The following is a 16,388-nucleotide window of genomic DNA, read 5'->3' on the forward strand; positions in this document are numbered from 1 at the left end:
ATAGGAGTATTACCTTGTCACGACCCAACCCCGTGGGCCGTGACCGGCGCCCTATTTGGACGCCCAAACGGATATTCATATCAAATCATCATAATATATCGTAATATATTCATTAATTTAAACGGATATAAAAATAAATACCAATTTAAGCGGACGCGGATATAAGATACCATATCAAAATCAGAAGAGCGGCGGAATATACATCGCCGAACACATATATACACATAAGTAGACATATGGGCCGCTATGGCCCCTGCAACCGCATAAAGGTACAAATCACAACAAACAAACATACGTAGGACCTCGACCCACATAGATGACTCCCTCTGATTTCTCGAACAAAAACAAATGACGGGACTTGAAAACCCAAATAGTCCAAATGTGTGAAGCATATACATAACGAAGCATATATACAAACAAAGATCAAAGGCAATCCAAGACGACGAGAGTATGTATCTACACTCGGCGGGTCTCTTGTTTTTTTTTTTAGAGGCAAATATGAGTACAAAGAGAAAATACCAAATCGAGTATCAAACTATATGCAAATAGTACAATCAAAATCGTGCATAATCGCCTTCCAGTGCACAACGGTGCCACAACACAAGGCATACTCAGTATTTCAAATCTCCGTACAAACCCCAAACATATCGTATCACACATATCATATCACACATATCATATCGCGACATATCGCGTCAACAGAACAAATTATATCATTAACCATATCACAGCATAACTCCATATACGGTAACCGGCCCTATGGCGAGGTCTCGGAAACCGAAACACAACATACTGCCGAATTTATCATAGGCGCACGATTACAAAGCCGGCCCGTATAATCATCGGCACGAGCAAGAGTAGTGTCGTAATATATTAAAAATAAATTTCCTAACTCAACACATAGTTTCATGTACATATATCTATATTAACATTAGATAACTCAAAATAAGTATCAAGTCAATCGGGATTCATATTTAAAAGTCGCGGCTCTTAAGTTATCAATTTTTCGAAAAATACATCGTAGGTCGTTCTCGGAAAATCTAGTATCATACTTAGTGAAAAACGTTCAATTAATGTCATAGGATGTTTCAAACGAACCTTAGAGTCATAGTAAATGTTTCCTTTTCATATCATACGAGAATAAGACAAATAAACCAAATAAGGGAATTTCTCAGGACCTGCGGGCCCACCTCGGGTCAAACTGAGGCGGCGAACATAAATTACAAACATTAGGCTCCCTAAGGTCCTTCATAAGAGTTTTGGAGCGAATCAAATGCGTTCGCGAAGTTACAAAGGTTTGCGCATTCCTTTAGCCAAATATAAGGTTTATAGTTCAATAGCCCAAACTCGGATTTCAAAGAGCGGAACTATTCCCGAGGTTCCGATTTTAACCTAGTATGACTAGGACATGCCAAAGAAGGAAAGGTAGGCTTTACATACCTTACGTGCGTCTTACGCTCGCTTAAACTCGATTCCGTTTCGTCCTACAAATGGTCAAGATTACCAAAGGTAAGTCATAGATTCTAAGTATTCAACTTAAGGTCACGTTGGTTCTACCAAATTTCGGCACTTCCCCTATATATGTGACATCCCCAGAATCATCTCGGCTCAAAATATCAACAACAACAACCCAACAACATCAACAATCATCATAAACTACATTATGGCACAAATAGTCTTCTACTACATAGTTCAACAATTTCATCCAAACTTCACATTATCAAACTAATATCAACATTTTCCATATTCATTAACTAATTCGATATTATTCAAACATATTCCAATAACGTTCCATACATTATTCATGAATTCATGTATTTCCACCAATTCCATATTCCATCCAACTCTTCCACAAACACAACAAGACTTCCAAATCACATTGTCTTTCCTACAAACTTATTAACAACAATCATAATCCACATTTAGAACCTTACTTCCATCATTATATAAAATCATATAAAATTCACATAAATTCCCATAATTACATACAAGCAACTTCCATGCTATTTCAAGTCATTAAACCTTTGTTTGCATTACTAAGATCACAACTAACAAACTAATTAAACTTGAATTCATTTCTCTTCCATGTTAGCATGGCTCACGGCCAACATGCTTTTCTACACACACACGCCATGCACACACACACCACACTTTCATAATTCTCATCTAATTCTAATCATTATAACATATAAACTCATTTCATAACTTCAAACATAAAATTCATACCTTTTTCTTCAAATTCCAACTTTCCACAAACGTCGCTCTTTTGCTAAACTAATTATATCACGTTGAAGAGCGTCTTGAGCTTGTTAAGAATTCAAGAAGAACAAGATTATTGGATTGAAGTTGAAAGCTTGGGAATTTCTTTTCTCTTTCTCCACCTATTCGGCCGAATGGCCTTATCTCTTTGCTCTCAAGTTTTTTTTTGTCTTGTGATGGTTTCTTGAAAATTCTTGAAAGTTAGCCCCTTATAACTTAATTGGTCACATGTTCTTCACATGACCAATTAATTAATGGGTTGGGTTGGCCTATGGGTCATGGCCGGCCACCCCTCCCATTTGGGCCTCAATTTTTCTCTTTTTTTTTTTAGCCCAATTGATTAAAATCTCGTTTTGTAATTTCCGAAACTAATTTTTGAAATTCCAATATTGCCCTTGGCCTTCTCCAATGTCTTGCACCAATAGTTTTTCCATAAAACAACACAAACATATTAACTAAAATCAAAATATTGACTTATAACATACAAGTCACAATTATTTCAAAATTTTCCGAATATGCGGAAACACGGGATATAACATACCGTTTTGAAGGGCAACCTAAAGATCAAAAGGGAGGATTTGGATCACAATTTCAACACCAACTTGAAAAACCCTTTAAAAGATGATCTTCTTTCCTTCTTTTTTTTTTTCAAATTCTTCTTGTATATTATGGTGCATACTATAGTTTTCTTTTGTGCTTTCAGTAGACCATGGTATATTGCTATGTATATATTGTATATTATAAGGTACATTTCATGTATATAGGCTAGACATTTTCATTTTTTTTAGGAGATTTTTGGAGAAAAGGGGATCCCTCAAATGGCCAAAAGACCTCTTGCTTATAGCAACTCAAGTAGGGTTTAAGGACGAGAAAAAATCCCATCTTCTTACCCTAATTTAAAACTCTTCCCATTCAAATTCGACCAACTGATTTTCTCACAATTTCCCCAAATTCGTACCCCTATCCAATATGCGAAAATAAACCTGGTAACCATGAGAAAACAAGATAGAAGGTGAAAACTATCACGACCCAACCAGAGGGCCATGACGGGCACCCGGAGCTAACACACCGAGCACCTCTACATACATCTCGTAATCATTTCTGGGTGGACCTTAAAGATAGCTCACGGCTATTATAATCTGTAAGGACATATATCACAACATAACGGCGCATCTCTATATACAACAATTGTGTCCATCATCACCAGCCGTCAAGGCTACTAAAATGTTACAACAATGTGAACTGGTAGGGTTATGAAACATCTAACTGTATACACATGTCTACGAGCCTCTACATAGATTACAAGTGACCATGAAAATCGATATCAATAGACTGTAGCTTCGAAGTAAGTGGAGCGCTCCTGAGATTCCGCTGTTGAGGCTCCTATGGATCAGATCCATTTACATGTCTACCTGCGGGCATGAGCGCAGCGTCCACAAGAAGGGACGCGATGAATAATAATATAAGGCATGAATAATAATATGGAGATACCGAACATGAAAAATAACATATGAAAGTATGAAGATAAAGTAATATAAAAGAGATCAACCTGTGCCTCTGGATGCCTTTTTAAGACGGATGTCGTGCATGCTTAGCTTTTTAAAAAAGGACTTTTCCATATATACATATAAAATATCTTGTCTAGCCGTTAAGGTGCGGTAATATATATAGCATCTTGTCCGGCCATTAAGGCGCGGTCTTGTCCGGCCATGTAGGCTCGGATAGTATCTAAATTACACATATATATAAATACATATAACATGCACGAGAGCCCAATTAAATGTTAATACTCTATCGGAGTGATGTAAGGTCGGTAACCTCCGATTTATATTATGGATCAATCATCATCGCTCTATCTCACCTTGAAGGAACAAGCAACATAAGGTGAGACCAACAACAATGAATAAAATTGAGAAATCATGAAATAACTCAACATTCTCATATCATCATTGAAATCATAACTTGAGACGTTTAAACATAAAATCATCATCATCGTAATCATCATAGAAACATTCTCATCTTTAACATCATAAAAAGCTATAAGAGTCATGAAGTTCTAGCTTTTGAAAACAAGGAGGTTATGGAAACATTTATAGAATCATAACATCGGAATCATGCCTTTGAAAGAAAAGGACGAGCCTTAACATACCTTCTGGTCACCTTAGTCGTGCAACGTTTATTCTTCCAAGCACGCAACTCTACACGTAAACCATCCATATTATCATTAGGCTCAATATCATACACTTGTCTCAAGCATTCAATTGAAATCTTTTTAGAATGCGATAAATTCGAGCGGCTCTCCCCTATATTCTTTACCTCCTCCAAATACCAAAACAACTCCCAAACAATACCAACAACATCAACAACAATATCAATACCAATATATTCCATAAAACATCCCACACGATGTTTCTCCAATTTCCAAACCAACCATAACACATCCATAATACCATAATCAAAGAATTATATTCAATTTAATCTCAAATTAATCCAAAAATCTCTTTCAAGTTCACCTCATGGCCATCAACTTCAATTCAACTCTTTATGATTTTTCTCCTATGATTCTTTCCTTTCTATGAATTGTTAACCTTTACATCATCTCAATCATGTAAATAATAAAAGGAAAAACATACCTTATAGTGGAAGAACTCCACTTCATTCACCCCTTTCCAAGATCAAGTTCACCACCACCTTGAAGAGAAACAAGAACAATTATCTCCCATGAATTTTCTTTGAGATTTTGATGTTGATATTCTCTCTTGATGATATGGAAAGGTTGTGGAAGATTATGGAGGATTATGGAGTATTATGGAGGATTAGAGAAAATTATAAGAAGTTATGGAAAGTTATGGGAAATTATAGAACTCTCAAGAGCTCTTCAAGAACTCTCTAGAAATGTAAAGGATGAGAAAGTGGTGAAAATTGATGAAAATTAATGGGTTAGAGGGGTATTTATAGGTGTATATTGGGTCGGGGGTACTGTAGCATCCGGGTACTGTAGCAGCGTTTTTCTGCTCCGTCCGCCTAACTTGTAACGTTCATAACTCCCTGCTCTGATGTCACATCGACGAATAGTTTATTACGTTGGAAACTAGACTCAAAGAACTTCATTTTAGGCTATTGAAACACCTTAAAACTCCTTATATACTCGGAGATATACCCCTCCAAAGTTGACCCAAAATTCTGTCCAGAATTCTGCCAACTTTTTTTCCAAATTTTCGACAAACTTATTTTCTTCGTTTTGCTTGGTCCCGGAATCTTCTGAAACTCTCCATACATGATATTTATCATTGATCATACTTGATAATAGTAATTTCCTTTGGTTCCAAGGTTTTCCTTCCCGTTAACGACTTATGAGATCATAACTCATTCTTCACTTCATTATTACGTACTTCCCATGGCTTGTTCATTCGAAAACTTCATGGGACGTCTCCAATACTCCATTAATATGGTGAAGTACGTGGCATGCTCATGCTCTGAAAGTGCGAGGTGTAACAAAAACCCCCAAGAATCCATCGTAAAACAGCCATTAGACGCCGTGAATTACCCCAGGGAACAAACCGTAACGCCATCGCTATTCTCTCTCAAAAGAGAGAAGAGGAGTCGGGCGGTAACAAAAGAAACAATTTGGGGGGGGGGGGTTTATCCCCCCTCCCTTTTTATTTTAATAGATTCTCCACCCCCCCCCCCCCCCCTCCTCAAGTTTTAAAAAATTAAAATCAAAACCCTCCCCTCTTAACATAAACCATATAATAACTAAGTGACATAAACTAAATAGAAATAGTTATTTTAGGCTAATTTAAAATTTAAAAACTCGCAAATTTAGAAAATTAGCTTCAAAACGAGCCTAATATTGATATAGTTTCAGATAATTTTTGGTACTGTAAAAAATGCGGTCGAAATGAGCCGTAATTCATTCGTCATCTTAATTAACAATTTTTTTGAGTTGGACGGAGCGAGATATGCATTCTCTTTTTGAATTATATTTATGAAAGTAAATAACTCGTAACTTCTTGTAATTATTAACTTTTATTAAAAAAAAATAATTAAACGTCAATTTTTGCAATTGTCTTGAGATTTTAAATTTTTAATTTTTCTAAGGGAATCCTTACTTCGTCTTGGACTCGGAATATTTAAAAAAATTAAAATATGCGTTTTATGAGGTGAAAATTAGGTGTCAACAATTGCCCCTTTGAAGTTCCAGGATGGCAAGGCCATCCTTGAGTCAATTTGACAAACCTAATTTTTACCGAATAAAAGAAATTACAGCTCTTTTGTCCTATATTTCGGAAGTATGGCCAGACCCTGATTTCTGGGCTTCCTACATATCTGAGGCTAAATTCAGGCCGTTTGTAGTTCTGACTCTATGAGAACTATAGAATAAAGAGTTTTCTTTAAACTATCCCGGGATATCCCAAGATAATTATAGGAATATGGCCGAGCCTCGAAACTTGAGTAGCCTACATATCTCTGGCTTTGGGAATCAGGCCAATTGTAGTTCGACTCGATAGCCCGAAAAGGAATAACCCTTTATGTGGGAACCCCTTTGACTATTTCCAGTTGAAAATCCGAACCGGAGGTGATTTTTGAAAAGGACTTATTAGTGTTGATGCTTGAAATGATCTCCAATCCCCGGTGCAGAAAACTTGACTTTCGTACACGGTTTTTGACCAGTTGCCCAAGAAAAAGTTCCACGTATGCTCTGCATGTTTTGAATTTAGCTTTTGCTTCCATCTTCGGTAGCTTCTAGCTCGTTTCCAAGTGCTGAGTCCTGCGTATTAATCTTTTGAAAATTTTGGTCTTAATGTAGTCATACCTGTGTGGCATTTTGCCATTTTGTTGATATTATAGTCATCCTCCACTATTACATTCGTCTTTTCGCAAACGCTTGTCCGTCTTCTTCCTTTTCTCCTATAAGTGTGTGTTTTTGTATTTTTTTTTTCGAAACATAATCTACTCTGGATAATAACCACGATACTTCGACCGGCTCTTTTATCGTCGTTTTCAGATGTTTTCATCGTTCAATGATAACTTCTGTTGGGATCTGGGTCGGGCTATACCGCATTTCTGCGAACCTACACACCCCAGTCCGGTTGTCATTTTCTTAAGTCGATATGTCAATCATGAAACCCATGTTTTCTCATGCGGGGCCGTTTTTGTTTCTTACGACGTTCACTACCCTCGAAAATTTGGCGTCACATCATATTTGCATAGCGTGATGACTGTCCAAATCTGGTGTCGCATGTCCCCCTATTTGCATACGGTGACCGCGGTATACCAGTTGGTCTAACATCACCTATAGTCAAAAATACCCAAATGTAGACTGCACCTCAGAGTGCAGCATCATATTCCTCTCATGATGATTGCTAACCCTTGTGTCCAGAATTACAACATTTAGTGAGAATTTTCAAGTTAACTACGGCATATTCAAGTGCGGAGCCTTTTCTCATGACTACCACTATCCCTGAACCATGATTACGTTAACTTGAAATAGACTGCAATAGCGATCGTAAATCTTGATGTAGGAATCACTTTCGTATTTCAATGATTGCGGACATCAAGCTCGGAATTATGCTACCTATTTTTGGCTATATATATGGATGACGACTCAGCCCCTTCGGCACGTAGTCGCTTAATCCTTATCCTCATCTTGAGGAATAAAGCTTACCTCGGTGGCAAGACTTACACCTTCCTTTTTAGACTCCGGGGAAGAATACCGGCCCGTCGACAGGATTCACATCTTCCAAAAGGACTAGACTCGATTGTGAGTAACGGCATTCAATCCTGCTATCAGCGCGTCATTTTAAATTTTTAGATTTTTGGACATCCACTCAGCCAATGTACCAAGGCAAGCCATGCGACGTCTAGGCCGGGGTCTCAATACCTTAATACAAAACTGTTTTTATAGTGGAAGCCTGACTTTTGGTACCGTGATTATATCTTCCGGTGGTCTTTAAAGTTTTCCTTTTGTAAAAATCACTGTGCTTTGCAAAAAGAACAAACTTGTCAGCGTAAAGGAAACTTTATATTCGGGGGGGGGGGGGTTTCGTATACTCATTTGTGCTACTATTCTTTGACGCTTTTCCTTCACTTGGCTCGTTGTCACTACCGTGCTTTAAGCATTCTAGCAAACGAGTTAGTGTAAAACGTCCAAGCTTGCTTGTTCCTGCATCCACAGAAAAATTTGTCAGTTTCCTATATGGTCGACCGCTTTTCCTGCGTATGGACTTCCCCTGTTCATATCTTGGTCATGAAAGGATGCTCATTTTCCTTAAAATCTTTCATTTTCTAGCAGAGCTAAGAAAGTTTTTTGTGCGATGATTTGAAAATATATGTATATATGTTTTGAAAATAATATTTTATATACGCCCTTTTAATGTCATGACATTGGTTACTCAAACAAGGTCTTACGCCTCTTTCCTCCTTTGATCTTGACTTGTGACATTTTCGAATCCCTTTCGAAAAGTTTGCCCCTATTTGTGTACGTTGTTGTACCAACTCGGGTCTCGCTACGTCGAAGGAATTTTTGAGACTCTCTCAAAAAAATTTGCCCCAGTGTAAGTGTGTACTTGTCATTTCTTGATTTCGCCGTGCTTGACGAATTTTTGAGATCTTTCTCAAAAATTCTGCCCCAGTTTCCTTGTGGGATTACCTTTATCTCTCTTTTGCCAAATCATTTCTGAGGTTTCCTAAGGTTTACTAGGAATTTTTGTTTGGAACGATCGAGCTCAAGAGAGCACCTACGTATCCCATTTCGGGAATCAGGTCTAAACGTAGTTCGGGGTAAACATATTGAAATCTTTTGTTGAGACCGAACTCAAAAGAGCGCCTACGTATCCCAAAAATGGGAATCAGGTCATGACGTAGTTCAACATACATAATTTTGGATTTTTGGGTTAAATCGACCGAGCTTGGAAAAGCACCTACATATCCCTTTATAAGTACAAGGAATCAGGTCCTTGCGTAGTTCGTACATAATTTTGGATTTGGTTTTTTCTAAGAAAAAATGCAATATTACACGTAAAGCTAAGCTAAAACAGTGACATTAAACTATAAGCTATAAGAGACCCTTCTCCTTATTTTAAAACCATTTTCAAACACCAATATCAACTAACAACACCCCAATCTACATAATATCATCATCATGACATAGATAAGCTATTCAATAGTTAATAACACACGAAAGTACCAAACATAACCTAAACTTCAATAAACAGATTTCAACACATAAAGACAACTTAAAATAGAGTAAATAAGGTGGAATAGGAGTATTACCTTTTTGAAGGGCAACCTAAATATCAAAAGAGAGGAATTGGATCGCAACTTCAACACCAACTTGAAAAACCCTTTAAAAGATGATATTTTTTCCTCTTTTTTTTTTTTTCTTCTTCAAATTCTTCTTGTATATTATAGTGTATACTATAGTTTTCTTTTGTGCTTTCAGTAGACCATGGTATATCGCTATGTATATATTGTATATTATAAGGTACATTTCATGTATGTAGGCTAGACATTTTCAGAATTTTTTTAGGAGATTTTTTGGAGAAAAGGGGATCCCTCAAATGGCCAAAAGACCTCTTACTTATAGCAACTCAAGTAGGGTTTTAAGGATAGACCTCGAAAAAATCCCATTTCCCCCTATTCTTACCCTAATTTAAAACTCCTCCCATTCAAATTCAGAAAAGCCAATTGGATTTTCTCACAATTTCCCCAAATCCGTACCCCCATCCAATCACAAATACACACTAAATCACATAATCACAAAACTGTACCCTAAAATCCAATAAATCAGCTGAAAAATGAAATAGTACACCTAGTCATACAACAAAACAAAAATGCAACGTTTCAATGGTACAAATCGTACAAAAACAGATAATATCTCACATTTTGTGGGTAGTGCACAAGTTGGCTAGAGGCTCAAGGTGTCGCCCATGGCTACTACACACGTCAAGGACCCAAGCAACATCCCCACCCCCTATTCGGGTAAAAATTCGTAGATCAAACAGATGAAATATGCGAAAATAAACTTGGTAACCATGAGAAAACAAGATAGAAGGCGAAAACCCCCAAGAATGTGTCGTAAAACAGCCATTAGACGCCGTGAATTGGCCCAGGGAGCAAACCCTAACGCCATCGCCATTCTCTCTCAAAAGAGAGAAGAGGAGTCAGGTGGTAACAAAAGAAACGGTGGGGGGGAGAGTTTATTAAGTTAACCCCCCCCCCTCCTTCAAGTTTTTAAAAATTAAAATCAAAACCCTCCCCTCTTAATATAAACCATATAATAACTAAGTGACATAAACTAAATAAAAATAATTATTTTAGGCTAATTTAAAATTTAATACTCGCAAATTTAGAAAATTAGCTTCAAAACAAGCCTAATATTGATATAGTTTTGGATAATTTTTAGGATTGTAGAAAATGCGGTCAAAATGAGCCGTAATTCATTCGTCATCTTAATTAACAATTTTCCCGAGTTAGACGGAGCGAGATATGCATTCTCTTTTTGAATTATATTTATGAAAGTAAGTAACTCGTAATTTCTTGTAATTGTTAACTTTTATAAAATAAAAAATAAAAATTAAACGTCAATTTTTGCAATTGCCTTGAGATTTTTAAATTCTTAATTTTTCTTAGGGCATCCTTACTTCGTCTTGGACTCGAGAAATTTAAAAATTGAAATATGCGTTTTATGAGGTGAAAATTAGGTGTCAACAATCCTCCTGCACACAGCAACCCAAAATGATGCCACACAAGGCCACATACTAAAACATACAATACCATGGCCTCACACGACCAATCACGATGACTAAAATGAAATAATACCTGGGGAAGATGATGCCTCTGACTGAACCTCCTGAAATGCCGGAAACAAATACGGGTACTTAATCTTCATTGCCTCTTCCGCTTCCCGAGTCACTTCCTCAACATTATTATTCCTCCACAAAACTTTAACGGAAGCTACGTCCTTGGTTCGCAATCGACGAATCTGTCTGTCCAATATAGCCACTGGAACCTCTTCGTATAATAACTGCTCAGTCACCTGGATATCATCTACCGGTACGATTCTCGAGGGATCTCCGATGCATTTACGGAGCATAGACACATGAAATACTGGATGTACCGACTCCAACATAGAAGGCAGTTCTAACTCATATGCTACCTTACCTATGGTACGAATGATCTTATATGGCCAAATGTATCGCGGGCTCAACTTATCCTTTTTGCCAAATCTCATCACTCCCTTCATAGGTGAGATCTTCAGAAAAACTCAATCTCCTACCTCAAACTCTATCTTGCGCCGCCGGTTATCTGCATAAGATTTCTGTCGACTCTGCACCGCTAGTAATCTTTCTTGGATGACTTTCACTTTGTTAACTGCTTGCTGTAGTAAATCTGGACCGACTAGCTGATTTTCTCCGACATCAAACTATCCTATAGGCGATCTACATCTCCGCCGGTATAAAACCTCATAAGGAGCCATGTGGATACTGGAATGGCAACTGTTATTATATGCAAACTCGATAAGAGGCAAATGATCATCTCAGCTACCTCGGAAGTCAATCACACAAGCTCTCAACATATCCTCAAGTGTCTGTTTAGTACGCTCCGCTTGTCCATCTGTCTGTGAATGAAATGCAATACTAAGACTCACCTAGGTCCCCAATCCACTCTGAAAAGATCTCCAGAAGTTGGCTGTGAACTGCGCCCCTCTATCAGAAATAATGGCTGAAGGAATACTATGAAGGCATATAATCCCCTTAAGGTACAGCTTCGCATAGTCTTCAGCTGAATAAGTAGTTCTGACAGGCAAGAAGTGGGCTGACTTTGTAAGCCTATCAACTATGACCCATATTGAATCATACTTCCGCTGAGTACGGGGCAACCCTGTAAAGAAGTCCATATTAACTACCTCCCATTTTCATGTCGGAATCTCTATAGCCTGCAATAAACCTCTGGGCTTCTGATGCTCTATCTTGACTTACTGACAATTCGGACACTGAGCGATAAATTCTGCTATATCTCTTTTCATACCATCCCACCAATAAACTTCCTTGAGATCGTGGTACATCTTTGTTGTCCCCGGATGAATAGAATAGCGAGAATAATGGGCTTCTCCCATAACTTGCTGACGGAGACCTGCAATATTAGGAATGCACAATCTGTCTCGATACTTGAGTACTCCATCTCCCGTGACCACGAAGGGTGTATTTTCCTTTTGAGGAGTTGTATCTCGATAATGAATTAGTACAGGTTCCTCGTACTGACGCTCCTTTATTTCAGCTACCAAAGATGACGTCGATGTATCTTGAACTGTAACTCCTCCATCACCTGAATCTATCAACCGAACTCCCAAGCTGGCTAGTTGACAAACATCACAGGCTATCTCCTTCTTCTCTGGCTGCACAAATGATAAAATACATCACAGGCTATCTCCTTCTTCTCTAGCTGCACATATGGATTTACGACTAAGAGCATCAGCTACTACATTAGCCTTTCCAGGATGGTATAGAATCGACGTCATAATCTTTCAAAGAACTCTAGCCATCGCCTCTGACGTAGATTCAGGTCCTTCTGCTTAAAAATATACTGGAGGCTCTTATGGTCAGTATAGATATCAACGTGAACACCATACAAGTAATGCCTCCACATCTTCAAGGCATGGATCACCGCAGCTAACTCAAGATCATGAGTTCGATAATTCTGCCCGTGCTTCTTCAGCTGTCTAGAAGCATAAGCAATGACTTGGCCATGTTGCATAATACACAACCTAGCCCAACACCAGAAGCATCACAATAAATCACATAGCCATCTGTTCTTTCTGGAAGAGTCAAGAGACAGTCTTTAAGTCAACTTATTTTTCAATATCTGGAAACTCCGCTCACATGCATCCGTCCACTGGAACTTAGCTAATTTCTGAGTTAGCTTTGTCAGTGGAGCTGAAAGAGAGGAAAATCCTTCTACAAACCTTCTATAATATCCTGCTAGGTCCAAGAAACTATGTATCTCCGTTGGTGTGGTAGGCCTTGGCCAATTCTTCACAGCTTCAATCTTTTGAGCATTCACTCTAATACCTTCATCTGAGATAATATGACCAAGAAAAGCCACAGAGTTCAACCAGAACTCACACTTAGAAAATTTCGCATAAATCTCTCTAGCTCGAAGGACTCCAAGTACTGCACGTAGATGGTCAGCATGCTCAACCTCTGACGGTGAATAAACCATAATATCACCTATAAACACGATCACAAACCAATCTAGAAAAGGTCTGAATACACGGTTCATCAAGTCCATGAATACAGCTGGAGCATTAGTCGACCCGAAGGACATGACACAGAATTCACAAAGATCTATATCTAGTCCTGAATGTCGTCTTCGAAATATCTTCCTCCTTCACCCTAACTTGATGATATCCCGATCTCAAATCTATCTTTGAGAAGTACTTAGCACCCTGCAGCTGATCAAATAAATCATTAATACTCGGAAGCAGATATTTATTCTTTATACTCACCTTATTTAGTTGCCTATAATCAATGCACATTCGTAAATAACCATCCTTTTTCCTTACAAATAATACCAGTGCTCCCCACAGCGATGTGTTGGGCCTGATGAAGCCTTTCTCAAGTAAGTCCCACAATTGCTCCTTCAACTCTTTTAACTCCGAAGATGCCATTTTATACGGAGGAATAGATATTGGCTAAGTATCTGGCAATATATCAATAGTAAAATCAATCTCTCATTCCGGTGGAATACCAGAAAGCTCATCTGGAAATACCTCTAGGAACTCATTAACCACAAAAGGAATGATCAAGGGTGCGACTCTCGCCGCACATCCTAAACTCGAACTAGGTGATAAATATACCCTTTTCTGATCATCTTCCATACCTTAAGGTAGGAAATAAACCTACCCCTCGGCAAAGAAGCATTACCCTTCCACTCAAGAACTGGCTCGTCGGGAAACTGGAATCGAACTATCTTTGTTCTGCAATCAACCTTGGTATAACGAGAAGCCAACAGTCCATTCCCATAATAACATCAAAGTCAATCATATCTAACTCAATCAGATCTGCTAAGGTATGATGATTACAAACTATCACTACACAGCCTCGATATATTCGCCTAGCTATAATTGGATCACCAACCGGTGTAGATACCTCAAACGGTTTAATCAATTCAGGCTCTATCCCAAACTTACCAAAGAACAAATGGAGTAACATATGATAAAGTAGAACCTGGGTCAATCAGTGCGTATACATCATAGGAGAAAACTGATAGTATACCTGTAATAACGTTAGGAGACGACTCACGATCCTGTCTACCAGCTAATGCATAAATGCAGTTCTGAGGACCGCTCGAGCTAGATGCTCCACTTCTCCCTCTACCATATCCTGCTGGGTCTGAGAACCTTGCCCTGGAGGGTATATAGATGAAGAAGAACCAGCTACGGACCATCATCTTATGCTTGGCTGGTCACAAGCATAACAACCGTCTAACCCAAATCGACACTACCCCGAGTGTGGTCTACCGCATTGGGCACACCGCGGCAAAGGTGGTCTCACCTAGCTTGACTCCGATCTATACTGAGAACCTGAAACTCTAAAACTCTGACCCGCTCCGGAGTAAGAAGATCGATCAAATATCTGACCTGAAAACCGTGGAGGTGTACTCCCTGCTGAATGAAATGGATACCGGGAATGTTGTTGTCTCTGTCCTCCCTTGAAATCACTGACCATATCTAAAGATCTAGCTCTTTTACTATGACCCCGGTCACGCTCACGTTCTGTCCTTCGCTGCCGCTTACGATCCTCTAAATTCTGCGCATATGCCTGTATACGGGAGATATTCATGTCCGGCTGTAACGCAGCTGTCGTACAATCATCAATCAAATGTGGCCCTAAACCAGCCACAAAATGATGAACTCGATCCTCCATATCAGCCACCATAGCCTGGGCATATCTGGCCAAAGAATCAAAGTGCACACAATACTCCCGCACACTCATGCTACCCTGCTCAATACGTAAGAACCTATCTGCTCGGGCCCGCCAAACCTCTGGAGGCAGGTAATGTCGAATGAAAGCGTCTAAAAACTCTCGCCAAACAGCTGGAGGGGCATTCTCTCCCCTAGATAGCTCCCAAGTCTAATACCACTGCACCGCAATATCACGGAGCCTATAAAAAGCCAACTCCATTGACTCGGCCTCATCAGCGTGCATAACCCTCAAAGCCCTCTGCATACCATTAATAAAGTCCTGAGGATCCATATTCTGCTTCCACACAGAGAACTCCGGAGGATCTAACCCGAGGAAAGTCTTAACCCCCGCGCTACCCGCTCGGTCGGCCTGATCAACACTAACTCCCGAACGCTAAGCCTGAGCAGCTACTAGTCTGGTCAATAGCTATATAACATCCCGCATATTCCGGCCCGGCCCGGCATCCGGGCCGAGGGAACCGGGGGCACAAAGGTGCGCGAGGGCGGGGTATGCGAAGTCTGGGCGGGCTCTCACTCTGAGGATCGCCCTAAGCCTCGGTAGTCTACTAAACACGGCTAGTGGCTTCACTAGCCACTCTCTTGCCCTTCTGGGCGGGTGTAGCTTTCTTACGAGGCATCGCTAAAATCAAAACAAATTATTAGAAAGGGACTTTTTATCTCACAGCTCTATCGCACGATATAAGATAGAAAAGAATAGCAACATCCTAAATGTCTTGTAGCCTCCTGCTTATAAGTGTAGTGCACAACACACTTATAAACAAGACTATACTAGACACGGTCTTAGATAACCCTAGGACGAAACTGCTCTGATACCACTTTTGTCATGACCCATCCGCTGAGTCGTGACGAGCGCCTGACCACTACTGACCAAGCACCCCTATACTCGTGTCTGAACATCAGTGAATAACTGGGTGGCCCATAAGACTTATAATTGAACCATGCTGACTCATATCAAAACAAAATCAAGTACTATTATTACCATCCGTACATAATATATATATATATATATATATATATATATATATATATATATATATATATATATATATATATATATATATATATATATATATATATATATACGTGCATACAGTACTATTAACCATTAACCATATATATCGTAACAAAATCAAGTACTATT

The sequence above is a fragment of the Lycium ferocissimum genome, chromosome 8, assembly GCF_029784015.1.
Source record: "Lycium ferocissimum isolate CSIRO_LF1 chromosome 8, AGI_CSIRO_Lferr_CH_V1, whole genome shotgun sequence".
NCBI classification, from domain to species: Eukaryota; Viridiplantae; Streptophyta; class Magnoliopsida; order Solanales; family Solanaceae; genus Lycium; species Lycium ferocissimum.